Source organism: Erpetoichthys calabaricus, chromosome 6 (assembly GCF_900747795.2).
Source record: "Erpetoichthys calabaricus chromosome 6, fErpCal1.3, whole genome shotgun sequence".
Lineage (NCBI taxonomy): Eukaryota > Metazoa > Chordata > Cladistia > Polypteriformes > Polypteridae > Erpetoichthys > Erpetoichthys calabaricus.
This window is the reverse complement of record NC_041399.2, coordinates 46,184,206-46,206,934: the sequence shown is the minus strand read 5'-3', so window position 1 is coordinate 46,206,934 and position 22,729 is coordinate 46,184,206. Positions and strand designations below refer to the sequence as shown.

The 22,729-nt window shown below is 35.2% G+C and overlaps 1 protein-coding gene across 5 annotated transcripts in view; it reads right to left on the bottom strand.

Annotated features, from left to right (window-relative positions):
* The window catches only part of fam110b (family with sequence similarity 110 member B), a 177,867-nt gene that overhangs the window by 102,998 nt on the left and 52,140 nt on the right, over window positions 1-22,729 (bottom strand). For 4 of the 5 annotated variants that reach the window (XM_051929069.1, XM_028803550.2, XM_051929071.1 and 1 more), the window contains exon 2: window positions 5,669-5,717. The exons of the other annotated variant lie outside the window; for it this stretch is intronic. The gene's annotated coding sequence lies outside the window, so the exon portion shown is untranslated. The remainder of the gene's footprint in view (window positions 1-5,668; window positions 5,718-22,729) is intronic. 5 annotated transcript variants of the gene reach the window in all.

Genomic DNA, 22,729 nt, shown 5'->3' with positions numbered 1-22,729 from the left:
AAACACAGCAGTGTTACCATTTCTGCCATTTATGTTAGTCTACTTTTCATTTTACAGCTCCTCAAGGGCATACTCACAGAATAAATTGTTTCTTCTAAGACACATATTACCTGTTAAAGCAGGTTCACACTCTACCCTAAACATGTCACTATGCAAAAATAAGCCAAATGTAGCCACTATGGCAAAATGAGATCCAGCAATTCAGTTTGAGGTTACTATGTGTAAGTCAATAATTTGTTTTAATGATTATTCCTTTTAAATGACACCACAAAAGATAATTAATTTTAAACAGCATGCTCTCAAATACAAAAAAGTGGTCATGGTCTATCTTAAGTAAACATACTTGGTTAGGTTTTTAGAAAACACTCCACATAATTTTGTTTTTGGTATATTCTGTTCTGTGTTACTCAAAAACAAAATAAAATTTAAAAAATTGCACTGAAGAAGCAAATGTATATTGTGGAAGGCTTCCAGCATACAATTTTAAACATTGCCATTTGCTTGTACCTAAAATTTCTACTTCACTGTGAGACACTAACCAAGCGGCTTACCTACGCCCCATGCCAAAAAAAGTATCATACAATTATAAAATTTATATAACCGGGATCATAATGATAAAAGCTATAAACTGTATAAATAAAAATATGTATTAATGTTTACTTCCATTAAATAATTATTAAATAATTAACTATTCTGTCTTTAAATTGTAGTTTTTTATTTTACTATATTACCATGAATATTCCAGCATGAGAAAGATGAATGAGTTGTTTTGATAACATTTAATATGAATCACAAAAATTTCCTGGTTTTAGAAATGAACAAGAAAGGCTGGAATGTTCTGGCACAAAGTGGAAGATGATCATCATTTCAATGTCTGTTTTTTCATGCTAAGAAATAGGCTGTGGGTACTTAAGTAAGGCTACTTTACTGAAGCGAGACCACTGTAAGGTCAATCCATAACACTACAAGTGTTAAGATAAACGAAGCAACACAGAAAATGTATGCCTGGTATAGCAATTAGGTGAGTTCTAGGCTTAGTTAAATGCTTTGAAAGTTGGAGCATTTACATTTTTAGTTATTTCATCAAAGAGTCAGTTATCACATTTTTATTTAATAAATATTTTTGTAACAGTGAGTGAAATTCAAAAATAACAGTGATGACAGAATGCGTTAGTAGAGTACTTAAAATACGTACATCTTTTAAACAGCACTTTAGAATATTATGTAGTGCAGTTAAAAAATGAGACCAATTTCAACAAAAATCAATCCTCTGGAAGTTAACCTGCTACATGCAGACAGAAAGACATAACAATGGCAATAATCGGTTAGGGAAATGGGGTTAAGGTTTCATAAAATAAAAGGCATAATAACAGACAGACAGACATACATACACATGTAAAGAAAGACACTATATGACAGACAGACAGACAGACAGACAGACAGACAGACAGACCGACCGACCTTTATTTGTTTAGCTTTTAAGAGAAGCTCAAGAAATATTATAACAAACAACAACAACTACCCCTCTCAAATATACACAAAGATTTACAAAAAGGAAGAAAACTTCTTACTTGGCAAAAGGTTATAATACAGTCCCAGTTAAGTATTATAAAAGCATGTTGCCTAGATAGATGATAGCTATATAGGTATAAAGGAATCCCAACAACTTTCCTTAAAATATTTCATTTGAATCATTTTTTCACTAAAAGTACTCAATGATAGTGTGTTACTGAGAATATGTGTAGCATTGTTCATGATGGCCATGTTTTTTGTCTTCACTTTCTCCTCCGCCACTACCTCTAGAGAGTCGAGAATGTATCCCATATGCAAACCTGCTTTCGTAATCTGGATTTCTCCTGAAATAACGTTATTGGCCAGGCACACTATAGTGTAAAAAACTGCACTGGCTATGACAGAGTTGTAGAACATGTAAAGGATTTCACTTCCCACTTTAAAAGAAAGCAGTCTCTCTGTCCCTAACCCTTTCTTATATATTTCCTATGTGTTACTAAAATATCTTCCAAGACAACACTAATGTATATTTTATTAACTTCAATTAACTTTTCATCAATAACATCACAATCCAATTAATCAAATAATTAATTTCAAAACAAGGCTTAATCTCAAATGAAGATTACTTGCATTAAAAATCTGCAGTCACTATGGTCTTACAAATCTGAGACAGAACACCCCAGCCTGAGAAGAACAGAAACTAGTAAACAAGAAGTTAATTTAACCCAGACTTCAATGAAAGACACATGCTGCTCTCTAAATAAAATTCGGGTTATGGTGACAGCCTGCAGCCACTGTAGCCCTCTTCCACCAGCATAGTATCCCTGCCATAAATGATATTACCGGAAAGGGAGGAAGAGAAGAAAAGAGCATAAACCAGATTCTTTTTCGCTTAAATAACGCAATTACTCTTTGAGCTGCAAAAAAATTAATTTAGAATTATAAAAATACACCTAAATAAAAAATGCACATAATTAATATTTATAACATAATTCAAACCTAGTTTTTCCAATTCAGGGTTCTTAGGGCACTGGTATATATCCCACAAGCATTAGGCACAACATTAGTACCCATTGTGAACTGGCTGATAGTGCAAAGCTGGTAATATTACTCTCTCTCTCTCTCTCTCTCTCTCTCTCTCTCTCTCTCTCTCTCTCTCTCTCTCTCTCTCTCTCTCTCTCTCTCTCTCTCTCTCTCTCTCTCTCTCTCTCTCTCTCTCTCTCTCTCTCTCTCTCTCTCTCTCTCTCTCTCTCTCTCTCTCTCTCTCTCTCTCTCTCTCTCTCTCTCTCTCTCTCTCTCTCTCTCTCTCTCTCTAAACAGGGCCAGTTTTGAATCTCAATCAACCTAACACGTGCTGTTTTTAGGGAATGGAAGAAAAAGAATATGCAATCTTCACACAGGGAGCAGACTACAATATGAGACCAGTCTCCTGGTGCAATAAGACACAGCACTAACAAATACACCACCGTGCTTCTCCTGAGTAAATCAGACATACAGAATTAACACTATGGGTCACTGCAAAATTAGTTATCAAGATTCTGCTGTAAATTTACCAACATATTGAAAAATACCATGATGTCTGAGTGACAAATTTCAGAGTGCTTTTTAACTTCACACCTACAGTATATTACTATAAAAAACAGAACCATGTTAAGTAATAAAGTGGCATTAAGCTGTTGATACACTTTCTAATAATAAAAAAAAGAGTCTTTGTATTTTCCATGCTGTCTTTCTGTCAGCACCATTGCTCCAAGATCATGATGTACAATCAGAGAAAACTTTTCAGGCATACCAGGAGAATTCTTGAGGTGTGCATCTTGCAACTGTTTTGCACAAAATGTGTCCTCAGGGGGTATTTTTTTGTGTAGTACTTATTTCAGCGATATAGACCACTATACCATATGGGGGTGCAGGGTATGCTATATGATACACTGTAAACACGTATCTTTCAAGGAGACCCAGGAGTTTCAGGTATGGGTGAGGGTGTTTGTAAAGGCAAACTTCTGGGAATGTAGGAAGGAGGACTAAAGAAGTTAAGAACAAAAACATCTCTTTTTGTATTTAAATATTTTTGATTGGTCTATATGACAATTGTTTTACCTGAAATGTATTTATACGATGACTAAGCTATACTATTTAATGCAATGTTAGCTGTTTTGCTATACTGTATCAGAATAACTACTGCAGATTAACATGATATAAACTAGGGCATTGTGATGTTTAACAGTCTCACTTAAAGAAGGGCTCTTCACTTACCTGGCAAAGACTTATTGTATATACACTTTACTATCGTAAACATCTTCTTTTGAATGTCACTTAATGGTGTAAAAAACATTATTCACCCGGTGAACCAAGTCTTCAGTCAAGTCCCTTGGCTTTTAAGTAACACTGAACAGCCAAAATATTACAGACAGACCTTTGATGATAAATACAAAAATAATTTTTGCCACAAAATACTAAAGTATTACATGCTAATAATATGAAGACAATGTAGTGTGTGTTATTTACAGAGTAAGCTCCATTTAAAATTCAAACTCAAACTTTACTGCATCCCAATGCCCCCCAACACTTGTGTTAAATAGGCAATGGGTTTTCTAAATAAAATCATCATTTATAGCATTTTAATCATGCGCAATCTATTTGTTTGAATGGAGTAGATGTGTTCATGAACTGGACAAAAACACAGCAAGCAAAATTTTACATTGGTAAAGATTGTTGGAGGATATTGACATTGTCACCCTTTTAGACCTTTCTAATTTGACTGGTAATAAAAACATCAACTGTTGCTAGGAGTTATACTTTTACCTTTCATTGTAGCAGATGCAGTTCATATGAGGGACTAGGAAAGTATGCTGAATATCCTTACCTGTAAGGATCAGCATTGCCTAACCAACCCCAGCATACACTTGGCCTCATCGGTCAAACCCTAATTCTAAATTATAAATCTGATTTGACACCTTCCTTTACCTAACATTTTTTAGCATGACAGAGGCTGATCAGCTTACAGCCCTGCAGCAGATATGTGATCACATATTAATAGTAATCAGCAGATTAAGTATTTACAAACAGACTCCATAGCAATCTCACAAGTGAAATGACCCCACAGGTAAACAATTATGAAAGAATCTAAATTATTACTGTATGGTGTGTAATGATAATAATATCAAAACTTGTGAATTTCAATGTTAGCAAACACTAACAGGAGGCTTTTAAATATAACATACATAAGAATATTTCACTATAGAAGTTACTAATTGTAAGGTTCTTAGTAAGACAGATATCATCTCAGTCATTGACTGCCATCTCCAAATTAGACAAAATGGATATTTTTCAAGAAAAGATTGGCATCATTTGTGGAAAGTGGTCGAATGTCTGAAACATGCAACTTGCTGTACCTGGAATCAACCCTTATGATCTGGTGTTTGTATTTATCTATTATCTTTACAAACAAAAGAATTTATAATCGGTAAGGTCTTTATAAAATGTTATAATAATGAAGAATATGTAACAGAAAATGCTCATTATGCCAAACAAATTGAAAGTAGTAGAATATAATGCATTAAACGCGCTAAACTCCATACCACATTACACTGTAAAGAAGATGGCTTTATTCTGATAGTTAAAATAGTAGAAGATACTCATATCCTGGCTTCTTATGAGAAAAACAAAACTACAAATCTAAGTTGCTCAAATATTATGAAAGCATGCAAATTAAACCAGGAATGCATTTAAGACTGTCATAACTGCATTGCATAAAAGGATAAGGGGCTGATGTTAAAATGTATCCATAAAGAATGATCATGCATAGGTACACTATTTCATCAAGCACTACTTGTATGCTTCAAAGCACAGTTAATAGTATAAACCTTCCCCAAAAATATTTTGCTTAATCTCTCCAAAGACAGAAATTACTTAGAGTGAGATATCAAAAAAAATGAACACATTTGACTCTGCATTAACAAAAGAACCTAAAAAATCTCTATGTAGATAGCGGCAGTAGATAACAAACCAATGCATGCAAAACAAGTTTTTCTCAAAAGAATATTTAATGCAGCTAGCCTGTCTGAAAAAGGTCCTATTATGTGGCTTTAAGGCGTTATCCCATCCATTCTCCATTTAGATTTCACATAGAATATGGCATTAAAAATTCACTTACGGACTTTGGAGTCTGCAGCCGGATGTACTCTGACATAACATTTCCAGATCTGGTGAAAAAGAAAGCACAAGATAACAGTACACATTATTTGAATCCTTCATTTTACGAAACACAGTAAACTAAAGCATGGTTTTGCTGGATGTCTGCATCTTGTAATCGGTTGTAGTAGATTTAGAGCCAATAACCTCATCAGGCAGTATTATCCTAATTCCTCTTGACTTTTTCCTGTTAATCACCGTATGACATCACAAGGAATGTTTTGCTAGTTTTTGCAGGGCCATATTCTCTTAGCTTCCATAAACAATAAATGTGCTTTTAAAAATCCAAACTTAAGTGAAATGGAAAATAGAATTATTTGGTGGAAGTTAAAACACATATTTTGATTTGTTTTTCTTAGCTTGGTCTAAGTTTACAATGATAAAAGGGAACCATATTAGTATTTGGAAAAAGGGTGCTTAGAAAGAGTCTCACATTGGATTAAATGGGATAAAATCCAAGAAAGGACAAAGACAGCTACAGATAAAAAACAGATGCCTCCTTGAATTGTTATATGGAGTGCCAGCACCTATCAATGACTTGCAGTGAAGAACAGTAGTGCTTTGATAGAGTTTGGGTAAGCAGTTCAGCTGTTCATTTTCAGACTCCCAAGTATATTAGGGATTTGGGTTTTCAAAACATCACAGTAATTTAAAATAATATATTCATCTGCATACTTCACAAACATTTCTTAAAGAGAAACTAAAGCAAAAAACACACAAGTACAAAACAACAGAAACATCTAACTCTCTTTTAAAGAAGATCACACACAGAGTCTAATGCAACAACAATAATCAAATTACTGATTGCTTGCTGTAAAAATGTGTTTTTAAAAGTATGCAAACTATACTTTCCTACAATTGTATTGATATTTTGCAGTGTTTCTTCTTAAATTTAGTATTTCATTTCAGTCTGGTTGCAGTTTATCTTTAGTATACCCTGTCCAGATGGATTTCAAAGTGATAATCCACCTTTCACACAAGCTCTCCAATCCAAGCTCTAGCCTACTTACCATTGACCCCAGTTTTAACCAGACTGATGTGCGTGGTTTTCGGCTACAGTTTACAAAGGTGGATGACCGACTTATACATTGGCACAGCTTTACAAATGCAGTGTGAACATCACCTCCTCGAGATGTTCTATTCACCCTATCCAATAAGTAAGGATGTGTGCAAAATAAGATATTTACAGTATAATTATATATTAAAGGAACTATTACATTGATTTAAAAAAATTACCAAGTTATTTGAAATGCAGCATAATAAGGACTTTTGTCTAGATCAGAGTTTTTAAACTCTTTTTGTTGTAACCCAATCTTGCCCTTTTTTGTGTCTTCAAGACCCATTTCCTGTTGAACAGCAAGACAATTGTCAGGGCTGAGGGGATGCACGTTGGAGAATCATCAACAATCATGGTTAGTTTGGTCATTTGAGGATGATCGTCAGAACAATGTTGATTGCTTAATCATTCTGCGGCAACCCACCACAACCCAATTTGCAAACTATCCACAAACTTTTATCTTTAAATACAACTGTAATTCTCGACCCAAGAGCAGCAACCTGCTACCTGACCCATACTTAAAAATACTCTGGTTCATTCATTCAGACATTCAGTTTCCAGTCTTGGTAATTTCAGTGCTGCAAATTTAAAATGTTTATCTTAGTATCATTGGGCATTAGGCAGGAACCAAAACTGGGCAATAGTGCACCACTGGATTAATCCATAGCTTACTTAAACAGTATACTGTATATCAAAGATTTATATAGACATCTTCTGTACAGTGTAAATTAATTTCTAATAACAGAACTTTACATTATGTGGAGCAACACTTCTCTATAAGTGAGTCAGTGTAAGCTCAGGCTTCTCGTATTGTAAATGATTCCATTTGGTAATAAAGCAAGTTAGAATGCAAGGGGTCGTGGCTAGCACTAAAGATATTTAACTTGTGCTGGTTCATTTTCTCCTTAATGGTAGGTTAGCTGTATTAGAACTTAATAATATATACAAGGAAAAACAGCAATCCCCTTATTAAACTTCTGCTGACCATTTCATATAACGAACTTTCTCTTGCCTTCCCAGCATTTTTTTTTTTTGTTCCCTTCCCTACTAACCAGAAAAAAATACTCAGCTTCCAACTTATGTGCTCTTTTTCTTTTCCTTACCAAAATGCAAAAAGTAAATAAGCCTCCAGCTGCATCACTGGTGGAGAGTTGCCATTATCTGTATGGTTTTCTTACTTTTGGTTTTATCAGCAAATCCCTACCTTGATGTTAATTTTATCTACAGGTCTATCCTATTGACAAAAAACAAAATTAATTATGGTATTTGACCTCCATTACAACTGACCAAATAAGAGCAAAATAAACTGCTGTCTAAATGCAAAAAAAGACATGAATTTTAAATAATAGATTATCCAAAACTAAACCCTTTTAAGCCCAAAAGGAATTAAAGTTTTGTAGAAATTGAAGATGTGTAAAATATTAAAATTTTTCCCAATATATAGCAATTCCATGAATTCTTAGGATGCTACACAGGCTAGGGCAGAGTAGTGGCTCTGAGGCAAGCAATCTGCGTTGGCAATCGAAGGTTGCCGGTTTGAATTCCGTAAACATCAGAAGTGACTCCACTCCATTTGGACCTTGAGCAAGGCCCTTAACCTGCAATTGCTTCACCCTGGGTATGACATTAATCTGCATCTAGCCCTACAAGTAGGTCATCCAACTTGCAGGGAAAACTGTGGCAGGATCAGCACTCCAGCCACTGTAAAATAAAAACCTCACACTGTTCCAGTGTGGTGCTGAGATATCACTTGTTGCACAGCTGCAATCAGGTCCCAACTTGGGAGGTTCGTCGTGTGGTGGGTGCAACAACGAGATGTATCAGTACATGCTCCCAGCAACTCTCTTTCTGTCTCTACACAGGCAGAAACTAGAAATCGTAAATGTGTGGCACTCTTAAACAAGTAAGCTGACACCTCTATTGTAAGCATCTTGGGCCTCCACCAACAGGAATTTTCAAATATGCATTTCTGTCACTGCAAATTACAACACACAAAAAAAGAACTGGCCATTTCATATTTACATGGATATTAAATTTGCCTTTGACTTGGTCCCACCAAGTCTGATCCAAAACCAAAACAAACATATTTATTAACTCCATCACAATTCAACATGATCATAATGATTTAATAATAAGAAAAGTAAATTACAGAACATTAATGCAGTATTATCAAATGTACCACTATGTAAGCAAGCAATACACTGTGAGGGGCTGTTTTTGCCAAAACAGTATAGTTTTGTGAGAGAGCAAGATTATGTGGATTTTGCATAAGAAATTGCTTACTACGAAGACTACTAATGCATTCAGCAAGTCTCAATTTACAAGTTCAACAACATAATCAAGATTTTCAATTAGGATATAAAAGACTTTTAATTCTAGATGTACCTCCTCAGTTAGAATGATCTATTTCAGACTCTTGCATGCGACACAAAACTTAACAGTTTATGTTTAAATAGCCATACAGCAGAAGTATGAGGCAGTGGATGCAGAAGAATCTCAGAATACATGCAGTGCTATTTAAAAGATAACACATTGACACAGGATAAAACTTCACAGCATACAACAAACAGAGATATTCAGCACTCCCAGTGTAATGATCTCCCCAATACTGTGTAACAGTTATTAGTTCTGTAATTCTGCAAACTCACAGCTGCCAACCAACCATCACATCTCAATCTGTTGATACTACAATTATGAGGATTTCAAAACATGCCACCAACTCACCCAGGCTGTTGCAGACGGAAAAAAAAAAAGTCTCACTCCATCTCATAGAAGCATACATCATTTTTCAGTCCAAGACTCCTGTTAGAAAAGTGGTAGCAGAGACCAGCAACAACATCTGATGTCTGCAGGGAAAGAATCTCTACAAAATGCCAACTACTATTTACGGTTACCAAGTTGTACATGCACTGTATATAAGTACAGCACTTATTACAACATATAAGAATCATGCCTAAAAAGACTGAGCAAGAAACAACTACAGCTATTTTTCTGCTACCCGTGTCCTATTTGTTTTCTGTACATCATGGTCAGAAGCCCAGCTCTGCATTTTGCATGCATTCTGTCACATAACACAAATGGTATTCAATGACCTGAATAAAGACAAAAAGAGTTTATTTAGCTCTTGTGTTAGTTATGCAAAAGCAGAGAGGAATGCACAATGCATAATTCAAAATGCACACTGATGACTACACATGCACCATGAGTAAGTGTTCAATTTTTGAATATTTTCAGTTTTTTAAACCCACTGATTGCAGTTAGCATAAAATACACATTTATTGAATTAAAAGTTTTGAACATTATAGCACTCTTAAATGAAGCACTATACTGAGAACCTAAAATGTTCTATTTCCATACTTGCATTGTATCATAATATGCCTTCTACAGGTTGGTCTTACCCTGTGTGAAGTGGTGTGAAAAAACAAGTGACATAGCATTCTGGGTAATGATAACTCATCTTTAGCTCAGTGTAGGGTGGTAACATCACTGCTAAACTGTATTGGGATGTTGGTAGCAATTAATTTTAAGTAGCACTATTTTATATTTCTACTTCTTATACAATTTTTCATACAGAATCAGAAAACAAGAACTACAGTCAATAGCAATACTAAAAAAATTTAAACCTCTAGGTCCCCAAGGTCAATTAAAACAGACAAAAATCAAGATTCAGATAAGTAAATTAGATCTCAGTGCGCCTCTAAAAGGACAATAGCTAATTTGAATTATACAGACCACACCCTCCCATAAGTTCAATTAATATTTTTTTAATTTTACAGACTCTAAACAATAAAAAATACAATATGTGTGCAATAACTTTTTTGTCCTTTTCAGTAAGTATTTTCTAAGTATTTTGTAGTCATTTGCTTCAAAACATTTCCTATCATTATTAGAGGGTCTCTTTCTTTTTTACTTTTCAGGTGTATATGCATATAATGCAAAAAGTATAGTACCTACTGCGATTGCCATGTCTGCCTGTCTGTCCACCTGAAACAACTAGAGCTCCCAAGTGGACCAATTTTGTTGAAATTTAACACACTTATTCTTTAAAGAAATTTGTTGGGACATCTTGAGTACAGTACACATTTTTGATATTTCAAAATCTCCTTTTGAACAACACTGGAGAATTTGAGACTGTGTCTACTGTCATATGAAAAAGTTTGGGAACCCCTCTCAGCCTGCATAATAATTTACTCTACTTTCAACAAAAAAGGTAACAGTTGTATGTCTTTCATTTCCTAGGAACATCTGAGTACTGGGGTATTTTCCGAACAAAAATTTTTAGTGAAGCAGTATTTAGTTGTATGAAGTTAAATCAAATGTAAAAAACTGGTTGTGCAAAAATGTGTGTACCCTTGTAATTTTCCTGCTTTGAATGCATGTAACTGCTCAATACTGATTACTTGCAACACCAAATTGGTTGGATTAGCTCGTTAAGCCTTGAACTTCATAGACAGGTTTGTCCAATCATGAGATAAGGTATTTAAGGTGGTCAATTGCAGGCTGTGCTTCCCTTTGACTGTCCTCTGAAGAGTGACAGCATGGGATCCTCAAAGCAACTCTCAAAAGATCTAAAAACAATGATTGTTCAGTATCATGGTTTAGGGGAAGGCTACAAAAAGCTATCTCAGAGGTTTAAACTGTCAGTTTCAACTGTAAGGAATGTAATCAGGAAATGGAAGGCCACAGGCACAGTTGCTGCTATTAAACCAGCAGGTCTGGCAGGCCAAGAAAAATACAGGAGCGGCATATGTGCAGGATTGTCAGAATGGTTACAGACAGCCCATAGATCACCTCCAAAGACCTGCAAGAACATCTTGCTGCAGATGGTGTATCTGTACATCGTTCTACAATTCAGCGCAATTTGCACAAAAAACATCTGTATGGCAGGGTGATGAGAAAGCCCTTTCTGCAATCACGCCACAAACAGAGACACTTGCTGTATGCAAATGCTCATTTAGACCAGCCAGATTCATTTTGGAACAAAGTGCTTTGGACTGATGAGACAAAAATTGAGTTATTTGGTCATAACAAAAAGCGCTTTGCATGGCGGAAGAAGAACACCGCATTCCAAGAAAAACACCTGCTATCTACTGTCAGTTTTGGTGGAGGTTCCATCATGCTGTGTGGCTAGTTCAGGGACCGGGGCCCTTGCTAAAGTTGAGGGTCGGATGAATTCAACCCAGTATTAACAAATTCTTCAGGGTAATGTTCAAGCATCAGTCACAAAGTTGAAGTTACACAGGGGCTGGATATTCCAACAAGACAATGACCCAAAACACAGTTCGAAATCTACAAAGGCATTCATGCAGAGGGAGAAGTACAATGTTCTAGAATGGCCGTCACAGTCCCCTGACTTGAATATCATTGAAAATCTATGGGATGATTTGAAGTAGGCTGTCCATGTTTGGCGGCCATCAAATTTAACTGAACTGGAGAGATTTTGTATGGAAGAATGGTCAAAAATACCTCCATCCAGAATCCAGACACTCATCAAAGGCTATAGGAGGCGTCTAGAGGCTGTTATATTTGCAAAAAGGAGGCTCAACTAAGTATTGATGTAATATCTCTGTTTGGGTGCCCAAATGTATGCACCTGTCTAATTTTGTTATGATGGATATTGCATATTTTCTGTTAATCCAATAAACTTAATGTCAGTGCTGAAATACTACGGTTTCCATAAGGCATGTCATATATTACAAGGAAGTTGCTACTTTGAAAGCTCAGCCAATGATAAACAAAAATCCAAAGACATGAGGGGTCCCCAAACTTTTTCATATGACTGTACCTTCAGAGACATTCTGTGGGACTGTGAATTTGTTTGCTGTTTCAATTTTACCTTGGGAGTGGTTACTTTAACTTCTATATTTTTTTCTTTTACTTGTGTGAGAGTTGGTCCTCATGGCAAAACAGTGAAACACTTATAGTTAAACACACTGTAAGTAAGTACACTTCTCTGCAGGACACAGGATGGGGCATGGTCAGATATGAGTGGAGTTGGATATCGAGTATTACTATATAAGAAAGGTACAATGTTAGATGCATCATTATTCATTCAGTTCACTAGTAGTGATATTCTTCATTCATTCATCACCATGCAAGGTTAAGTACTGTCCCTTAATACACCAGAAGTCTTGTATACTAACAGCCCAGAGTCTGCCTCCACCCCATGCCACACTCATCTCTGAACGCTGCAAGGCATCTTGCAGTAGCTCATTTCACCTGCTCTTTGAATTTGGAAGAGGGTAAGTGACACAATGTTTATGTCGAGAAAAGTACAAAAATACAAAAATTTAATCAGAAATGAATGAAAAACGGCTTGGTGACCTTTTATGCTATAGTGGCAAACACATACTCTATATATCCGCCACAGCTGCATTATCTAAAGATTACAACAATTTTCTATTTCTCCGACAGTGTAATTTATCAGCAAAAATCCATAATGGTCTGTTATCTATCATGTTGCCAACAATTTTAACTTGAGACTTCAACTCAAATTTAAGAAATTTTAATTACAATTAGCAACAGAGTATCCACTTCCAGCAACAACTAACAATGGCACATGAATGTTTTCATCACTTGAATGGAAATCTGCTGTCTTTAAAAGCAATTTCAGCAAAAGGATACTGTAAAAATGTATTAAAACATTTTATATGCAGTACACTGTTGGTGTAATTATATTCCACTATAATTGTTATTTTTGAATAGTATTTACATACCAAAATATGTAATAAACAAAATTGTGATGAACTCTGATAAAGTGACACGAAAATTTTAAAACGCGGCAACTTTCAAACCATCTAACCAGTGGTTTGCTGCAAACATACCTGAAAGTTACGCCAAGCATACACTTTCTTACGTGTTTAATTTTCTTCCCTATGTCCTTTCAAAACTGACTTAGTTCAGGAATATATACAATGTGGAGATGTAATACTGAAGTCCAGGGATTATGACAGTCATTGAAGCATCCACCTTTGTTTCTTGACAATACTTCATGTTACAGTTGTCTTGAATATTAATTATCAGATTTTCTGTTTTACCTTCAATTCCTTAACTGTGTCTAGAACCAACACAGTATTGTCCTTCCCAGAACCAAAGCTGATGCAAAGCAGAAGGCAAACATTTGTTTCTAAATGTACCTACTGTGGTGTGGTGGAGCCAGACAGTTTTTTTCAGGCTCAAGTTTTCTTTTGCATATAGAAATTAGTTTTTCAAACAGGCTTTCAATTCATAACATACCTAATCTTGTAAAAGATTTTTCATTTCTGCCTTTAACATTCAAGAGGCTAAGAAAGAAATGAAGAAAGAGAAAAAAAGAAAGAAAGCTTACACATATTAAAGCACAGATTATACAATGGACAGTACTGTGGTTCTGTGATGGCTTCAGATGCCTCACGCATACCAAAAAGGTCTTTAGTTTTGGGGTTTTCAAGGACAAACAGAGAAAGGTTCATTTAACTCCCATTTAGACAGCCAGTACAAAAAGACAAAAGCAAAATACAATCCAAGGACCACACAACAAATCTGAGAAATACTGGTCCTTTTTTAGTGTGGTATTAATGACACAGTGCTACTTCATGGAAATAGAATCTTGGGTTTTTAGGGCAGCATGCTGCTGAAGTACCTAGTGGTACAAATTAACAGTGCACTGTACTTTTCCGGCTAGGCTATGTTTTGCCTGGAGTTTGCATGTTCTGGGTAGTTCACATAGTTCTTTTTTTGTAAGGCAAGCTGGTTTCATAACATTAACAATGTTACATACAAGTTCCTCATTCTTAATTTGCTAGTGTCTCTGTGCATGTGTCTAAGATTTAGAATGATTTGGGTTCCAATTGTGTGTTGTTCCTGCATTGTACCTGCTGCACTGTCTTAGGAGATAAATATTTTAAAACAAGAAAGATGAATAGATACTTATAGTTAAAATGTTTCAAGTATAATACAGGAACAAGAGTCATGGTTTTTGCTGTAAAGTAACTACTACAGACAGTAGACATTAAATATTAACAATTGTTACAAGCCAGGCTTAGAGTGGTTCTTACTGGTGACACCCATATCTACAAAATTCCAAACAAAGCAGAAGAAAAATTAAAAATATTAATCCACAATGTTTTTAAAATGTGAAAGGTTTCTAAAAAGCAGAGACTACAAATGTAAGTTTGCTTTGTGATGTACTGGTACCCTGTTGAGAATTGTTTCTTGCCTTGAGGATATGCCCAAGAGCCCAATGGCACTTAAACAGGTGATGAAAAAATTATATATAAGTGCCTACAATAATAGAAAATGACATCCCTGCAAAACTTACCACAGCCCTAAAATCCTATTATCTAAAACAATTTACTACATGTCTTCTTTTTTTCCAAAAACAAGCATAACCAACCTGCAACCATGAGCCTTTCATAAGAGAAGAAAGGTAGATCATGTACTGAAACATAAAAATATAACAGAAGTGGAGGTATCCACTAAACCAGGGCTGAAAGAGACTGTGCAATTATCTTCTGTTAAACCCTAAATAGAGGACAAGAAGATGCCAATAGTTACTGGCAAACAGCCACAACAGATGTGAGCAACTGGTATCACAAGCCAGGTGTGTGGTTATTATTCCCAGAGGCTCTTAACAAAATCACCATAAAGTAACAGAGTTAACATAGGGCACAATTTTACCTAGTACGCTTCACTATACAAATTTAGCACTTCACCTTGCCACTGTGTACTTCCAAATCTGAACCTGTATCCTACACACACTTTTACTATGGGTGCTGTCTTTATAGTAATTTGAGAGACATCAGTGCAGTTTGTTGTATATAATGGCTTTCTCAAAAATTCACACTTGAGCAGCAGAATGAATTCATGAAATTAGAAATGGTACCTTTCTGAAAGAATTTGTAGGTGAATGTTGAAAATACATGGAGCTACAAATAATTTCTCCTTCTTAGTTTAAAAGCAAGTACCATACACTATTAAAAAACATTTAATATTGTTTTATTAAATCAGAAAAATAAATAAAAACGGCAGTAATAAATTTCAAAAAATTATAGATAATAGGTGCTTTAAAAGGTAATGGTATAATTTCTCATTGGTTGCTAACTGTGACAAGTCTGTGTGTTCTTTCCATACCTGTGTGGGTTTTTCTCTGAAAGCTTTGGCTTTCTTCATGTATGCCAAAGACTTTTGTGTTAGGTTAACTGAGAGTTCTGAATTGGCTGTGTGGATATGTGGGTTTAAGTTAAGCGTGCATGAATGGACACTGTGATGGACTTATGCTTTTTGAAAGTAGACTTCTGTCTTGTGGCCTATTTAATGTCTTAAAAAATACTGTCACATCCAGGACCGGCAATTAGGCAAATGCCTTGGTCAAGAAGGTATTTTCATGTATTTAATGCCTCTGCATTGCTGTAGAATCACACCACTAAGCATCTCAATTCAAAGATTGGCAATGTGGTGAACTGGTGGTGTTCAGTTGCAAACCCACAACTCCAAGTCTCCACCACATATATTGCTTCTAAATACTCCTTGATGATATCAGCCAAGCTCCCTCCTTCTCAGCCAAGACCATTTCTATATAACACATGCCACTCTAGCCTCATTCATATAGAGGTTTAGAACATGCTTTTGATAACAAAGACAATTTATGCAATGTTAAAAATGACTTTACAGTATTATTAAAATTAATAAAAATCTACTGAATGTGCACCTGAAGGTAACTGTACAGAACATTTACGACTGTTAGCTAAGGCAGACAGAAGTTTTGAGTTAAAGCGGTTTATAACGTAGCTACTATAGAAAGCCTCAGAGCCCCATACTCTTAATACAACTACAAAAAGTAAAGTCCTAAATAAAGGAAGCTTTTTATTTGGTATATTACTGTACCTTTACAGGCTTCCTCACATGATGAACATATTTCTCCAGCTCCAAGAAAAATGAGGTGAGGTGGTTCTTTTTATGCTGTACCCAGGAGTACTTCCTGTGCCACTATATTGTACGGACTAAGCACTTCATGTCAGATGGAAGCTGTCCAAATTAGGGACATTTAGGATGTGGATTTGTATACCAGACACACAGCATACACATTCAGCTTTATATATTAGATAGATTAAACTATAGGCTTCCTCTGAATTACAAATAATTGTTCACACAGTATACACCAAATTTCCTAAAGCAAAGTCATTTAATACCTTTTAACATCTTATGAACCATAATGAAGCTGAAGGTTCATGGTGAGGAAGACGGAGTCTATGATCATTTTTAAATGCCCACCAGTTGTGCTAACACCCAATCATCTTTACAGCCACTTCAAGTCCATCTTCCTGAAGCTTACACAACAAATTGGGCTGGATGTTGGCAATGTTCGATCACAGCCCCAGTCATTTTCACAACTGATGCTGTGTTAACACGCTATGGTTTAGTCAATTTTCACATGTGTTGTTCACATGAATCAGCATATTATCTTGAGCATCATAGCTCAAAAAGAGTTGGAAAAGCCCAATTTTTGATTCAAATGCCATTCTGTTGAATGTGCAACTTGAACTGATAAAGCATAGGTAAACAGCATTATTAAACAGTTTTTAGTGAAAAAGAAATTGACTTAAAGGTTGTTTTAAAGACTAATTTTAATATTAAATTAATTCTGTTAATCATCATGTATTTTCATAATATTGTGAGACCATCAGACCCTTACTTTTTTCTATGTAAATTAATAATAATTATTTTATTTATTTATAAAGCACTTTAAAAACAACATCAAGGCTGACCAAAGTGCTGTACAATAAAAACCCAACATATCAGACAAACAATAACCAAAGGGAAAAGAAACAGAAACACATAAGAGCTGAAGAGATTCATAATAAAAAATACACAGACAGTCAACATATCATACTGGGTTAAAGGCCAGGAGTAAAAGTGTGTTTTTAAATAAGATTTAAAGGCAGCAAGTGAAGGAATTCTGAATTCTGAATCCAGTTTATGGAAATTGGCCTTACAAAGGGGTTTTAAGGAAAGGATTGGCCTCACAAAGCAGATTAAAGCTTATACTTATTTAGTTTATGGTATTTTTAAGTTTCTCCGTAACCATTGAATTAAAAGTTTACAAGGTAAATTATTACTATGGAAACTATTAGCAAGTTTTATTTGTATAGCAGTTTTGATTAAACTGTCAATGATATTAAGGATAATTGGGAAAGAGACTCCATTGGAATACTTACAGAGCGAGTAATAACCTTACAGTCACTGTTGACCACTACGCCTTATCACTTATATATCTGAATTTTAAACTAACTAGTTAACTAGTGAATACGTTACATATAAAAATCACCATGGTGGCCAACATTTATCACTCACTTTTGCTGATGTACAAGGCTCTCTAGTTGCTTCTCTACATTACTCCAAAATTTTCTGCAGGTTAAAGTATAGTGATATCATCAATCTAGTGAACCATGCATACATACAAAGATGAATTCTCAAGCCTGGGACCTGCAACTAGGAGTGGGCGGTATGGCGTAAAATCAAAATCATGGTAGAACTGAAAATCTGGACATTTCACCTGATACCTGCATAATGTATTTGCATATACTTTTCAGACTGAAATCTATTTTTTAATAAATAATAAATATATTTCTGATTATTGTAATTAACACAGATATACACCCTAGCCATTGAAATGCCTATTAATTCTCTGCTATTCAAACAGATTTGACTTTTTGTACCAATAAAACTACAGCAGTTCTCTCTCTCTCCCTCTCACACACATGTGCGTGCACATAGTCACTGACTATATTTCACTCATCACTCACTTGCTCACACCGCCAGTATCAAGCAAACACAGCACAAGACAAGGCTTCTTCCCATTCTCCTTTTCTGTTTGCATCGACTCACCAATCAAGATGAACCACACAATACTTTTAGTAAAAGTTTTAAAAGTAAGCATGGGAAAGGTGCTATTTAAAAAAAAAAGTATTATTAATATTGTTATTAAAGGAGTAGGCTCATATACAGAATTTACCACACAGTTCACATATAAATCCATACACAAAGACATTACCTTTAACGCAATAATCTACTGACGCAAAAATTACATTTACTGTTTCCTTTAGCATACACATTTTGTGGTTACATCTAAATGTGCATGCATGTTTTTCATTAAATTTTTCACACACCAGTAAAATACTTTTCTTAAAATTTATATTGTAAGAATAATTTAATTCTGTGTACTGGATCAACTAGTATATCATCTGTACTACCTGGAATCTATCATAGCTGTGCTGGAGGCAAGGTAGGAAGCAACCTTGGACACACCTCCACTACACCACTGGGCACACAGAGGGATTCACATTCACTGTTAGTCATTAATTTACCAAACTTGCATGTCTTTAGAAACGTGAGCAGAAGACTAAGTTAACTAAAGGAAAAACCATGTTGACACATGGAGAATGTGTAAGTTCTACACAGACAATAACTAGGCATAGGATTTGAATCATGGACACTGGATCCAAGAGACAGCAGTGTTAACTACTGTTTCACTTTCAAACAAAGCAGCTGAATCGAATTCTAGGGCTCTTTGGAGGCAGAGCATATCGTGGCATTCCTAAGACACAGAGTAGAAATGCTAGTCTAGAAACTAGGGTTTATATCTGTGTTAATTACAATAATCAGAAATATATTTATTAAAAAATAGATTTCAGTCTGAAAAGTATATGTAAATACATTATGCAGGTATCAGGTGAAATGTCCAGATTTTCAGTTCTACCACGATTTTGATTTTACATCATACCGGCCACTCCTAGTTGCAGGTCCCATTGGGGCGGAGTGGTGGCTCTGAGGCTAAGGATCTGCGCTGGTATCCCAAAGGTTGCCGGTTCGAATCCTCGTCACTGCCAAAAGAGATCCTACTCTGCTAGGCCCTTGAGCAAGGCCCTAAACCTTTAATTGCTCCAGGGGCGCTGTACAATGGCTGACCCTGCGCTCTGACCCCAAGGTGTATGCGAAAAATAACAAATTCCTAATACAAGAAATTGTATAAGGCAATATAAAGAACAAAAAACATGCATTAATAATACATACATACACTCACTAATACTAAGTCAAATTAGAATTGCCTATCAACCTAACATTTTCTTGTTATGGAAGGAAAAGCAAAGTCTCCAAAGAAAAATTCAGACATTTTGAGAAAGTTCACATTTCACAATAACACTCATCATGTAGAGATCAGAACCCAGTCTTCTTGAGCTGCAAAGTAGTAGGTAAAGACACTACATCACAACAACATTCTAATGATATCGTAAATAGATCCGACCAAAATTAAAATAACACAACTGGTTAGACAGCACAAATACATAGCCAAAAACAAGACATACATATATAAGGTTACTCGCTAATTTGGCTAGTATTCCTTTCCTTGAGGCATAAACAGAGGTTAAAATGTGAATACAAAAACAACAAGCACAAAGAAAAAATATTAAACTACTATGACATGACTCATGACAGCGAAATCATTAACCAGCTGATTACTCAAAGAGATACATTCCTTAGTCACTCTCTAAAGGGGCAGTTTACTAGCCCATAAAACTGTTGTTTGTCACAAATTCACTTTCAAAGAGACAAACATGGCATTGTAAGCATTAAAGTCTCCAGAACACCAGTAAATGTACAATAAGCATTATAAACGACTGTAATGCTACAGCATGTGCAACAGTTTGGTCTAGCGTACATTAGTATCACTCACCATGCAACAATCGCATGGTTGACCCCAGTATTTCATATTGACCTTGGCAGTGTTTGACAGATTAGCATGCCTCAAATGACTTAAGGAGGTATTGAGGCATGAGGAGTCATAGACAGGGCAATGTTTTTATGGCACAGAACAAATATTTCATGGAGTGGTAAAGACTGTGCAAACTATTTCATGGAGTGGTAAAGACTGTGCAAACTTTCTGATGTTAAGTGAACATACCAAAATAAATAAATACAGATAAAATGCAGCACAGGTGGCTAGTCAGCCTTCTGTGGGAAAACAAGTAAATAATGATATTCTTAATGAATTAAGCTAAACCAAAACACAATCAAATAAAGTAATGGGAATGCTTTATTCATATATGATGTTTCCATTTTTGTGCATGACTCTTTTCTGTTGAGGTATTTTTAATAAAGTAATACTGAAGTCTGTTACTTCTGTCTTAAGATTTTCATGCCCTTGAACTGTGATTGGTAGTCTGTCATCACATGACCTTCAAAGTCACCTGCAACACTCCAAATGATTAAAATGTCTTCTCTTTGAATCTGTTTAACATGAAAGGCTCCCGAAGTATTTATTCTCATTAGGTTTCTTATATGGCATACTTACAAAAAGAAGTGAACATTTTAAACTCAAAGCTAATATAGAAGTTATAAGATATATTTTATAAAGACTTTTTATTGTATTTTTACTTGAATTGATAAGGGAAAATGTGTTCTGAGAGTTTCAGGTAAGGAAGACAACTGTTAAGATATGGGTGCTATACTCTCTAATCACGATGTGTTAATTAGCACATGCAACTAAGAAATTCATTGTACAATGTACATGTGATAATAATGACCACAGAAACCCACAAAAAAAAAGCATGCTGTATATTACTACTAAGTGCAAAATATTAGTGTTAATAGTGTAGTAATTATTGCAATTACCAACAAATGGTGAAGATTACACCCTATACAAATACAATCTAAAGGATGAATCAAGAGTACTTCTAATGAATAGCACTTGTACAGACACAGATTATGAAAACAAATAATGACAGGCATGCTTTGACACTGGAAGAACAACTCTTTGAATCCAAGTGTTCATTAAAAATTATCAATTCATAAATTGGCCTATATGTTACAGTTAGTCAATGTACACATGCCCCATAGTCCTTAGCTTTCCTTCTCCTTAATGTGGTAAATGGGCGGCTGCTCCCTTACTTGATAATCCACTAGTTTCTGTGTTGTTGACCCCAGGCTTTTTACGACAATGGTTAATGTACAATATAGCAGCCAACCCTTAACAGAATGCCCATCATAACAGGGTACATTCCTATGCATACTTGCATCTATTCACATATTGTCCATTTAAAGATTTCAGTTAAGAAAGCAGACTTATTTCTGAAATACAGGATGAACTTGAGTCCTGAAAACACCAGACATGCAGGGAGTAAATTTACAAACTCCACAAAACAATGCATGGGACAAAAAATCAAACTCTTGTCCCTGGAGCTTTCAGGCAGTGTCTCTAGCCCTTGTGTTACCCTGCAACAGATTTAAAAATGGCAACTACTTTCAAGCTATAGTTCCCAAAATACACTGCCTCCTCACTTGAGCACTGGGTATGTTTTTCCTTTGCTAAGGCTTTAAGAAACTCATTTCTAATCAAGTTAAACACTGGGAAAATATATGCATAAACAGTATTTGTTAAAATTAATATCTATTGGCAGTTCTTTGAATTTATATAATTAGTATTGATGCAGAACAAGTTTAAAGCTACTGGGACATTTTCTTAGGTCAGCACAGAAAAATCTATTAGGACACTGTCTATTTTTATTAATCACAAAGTAATGGCTTTAAACAATTGAGTCAGCAACAATTGTGCAACTACACAAACAATTAACAGCACAAAGAGATGTCCGATCCTCAAATACAGCTAAATTTTAATCTCAGGTGGATTCCAGTTTCAGCCCATATACACTTATAAAGGCAGTAATTCTAAACATACATACATGCCAACAACATAGCACAACATCTGAGAAATTAGTTTGGCATAATGAATGTTTGTGTTCACAAAGAATAAACAAACTTGATTCATGTTCCCTCATAAAATGTTAAAAAAGATGACTTTTCACAATCACTTTCAATAAATTGGTAACCATGTGTGGTAACCATAGCAAAATGTGCCTGCATTTCTTTTTCTTTACTATAATATTCAAGTAGAGGACCCATAGTGGATAAGCCCCTTGAGTTTAAAAGATA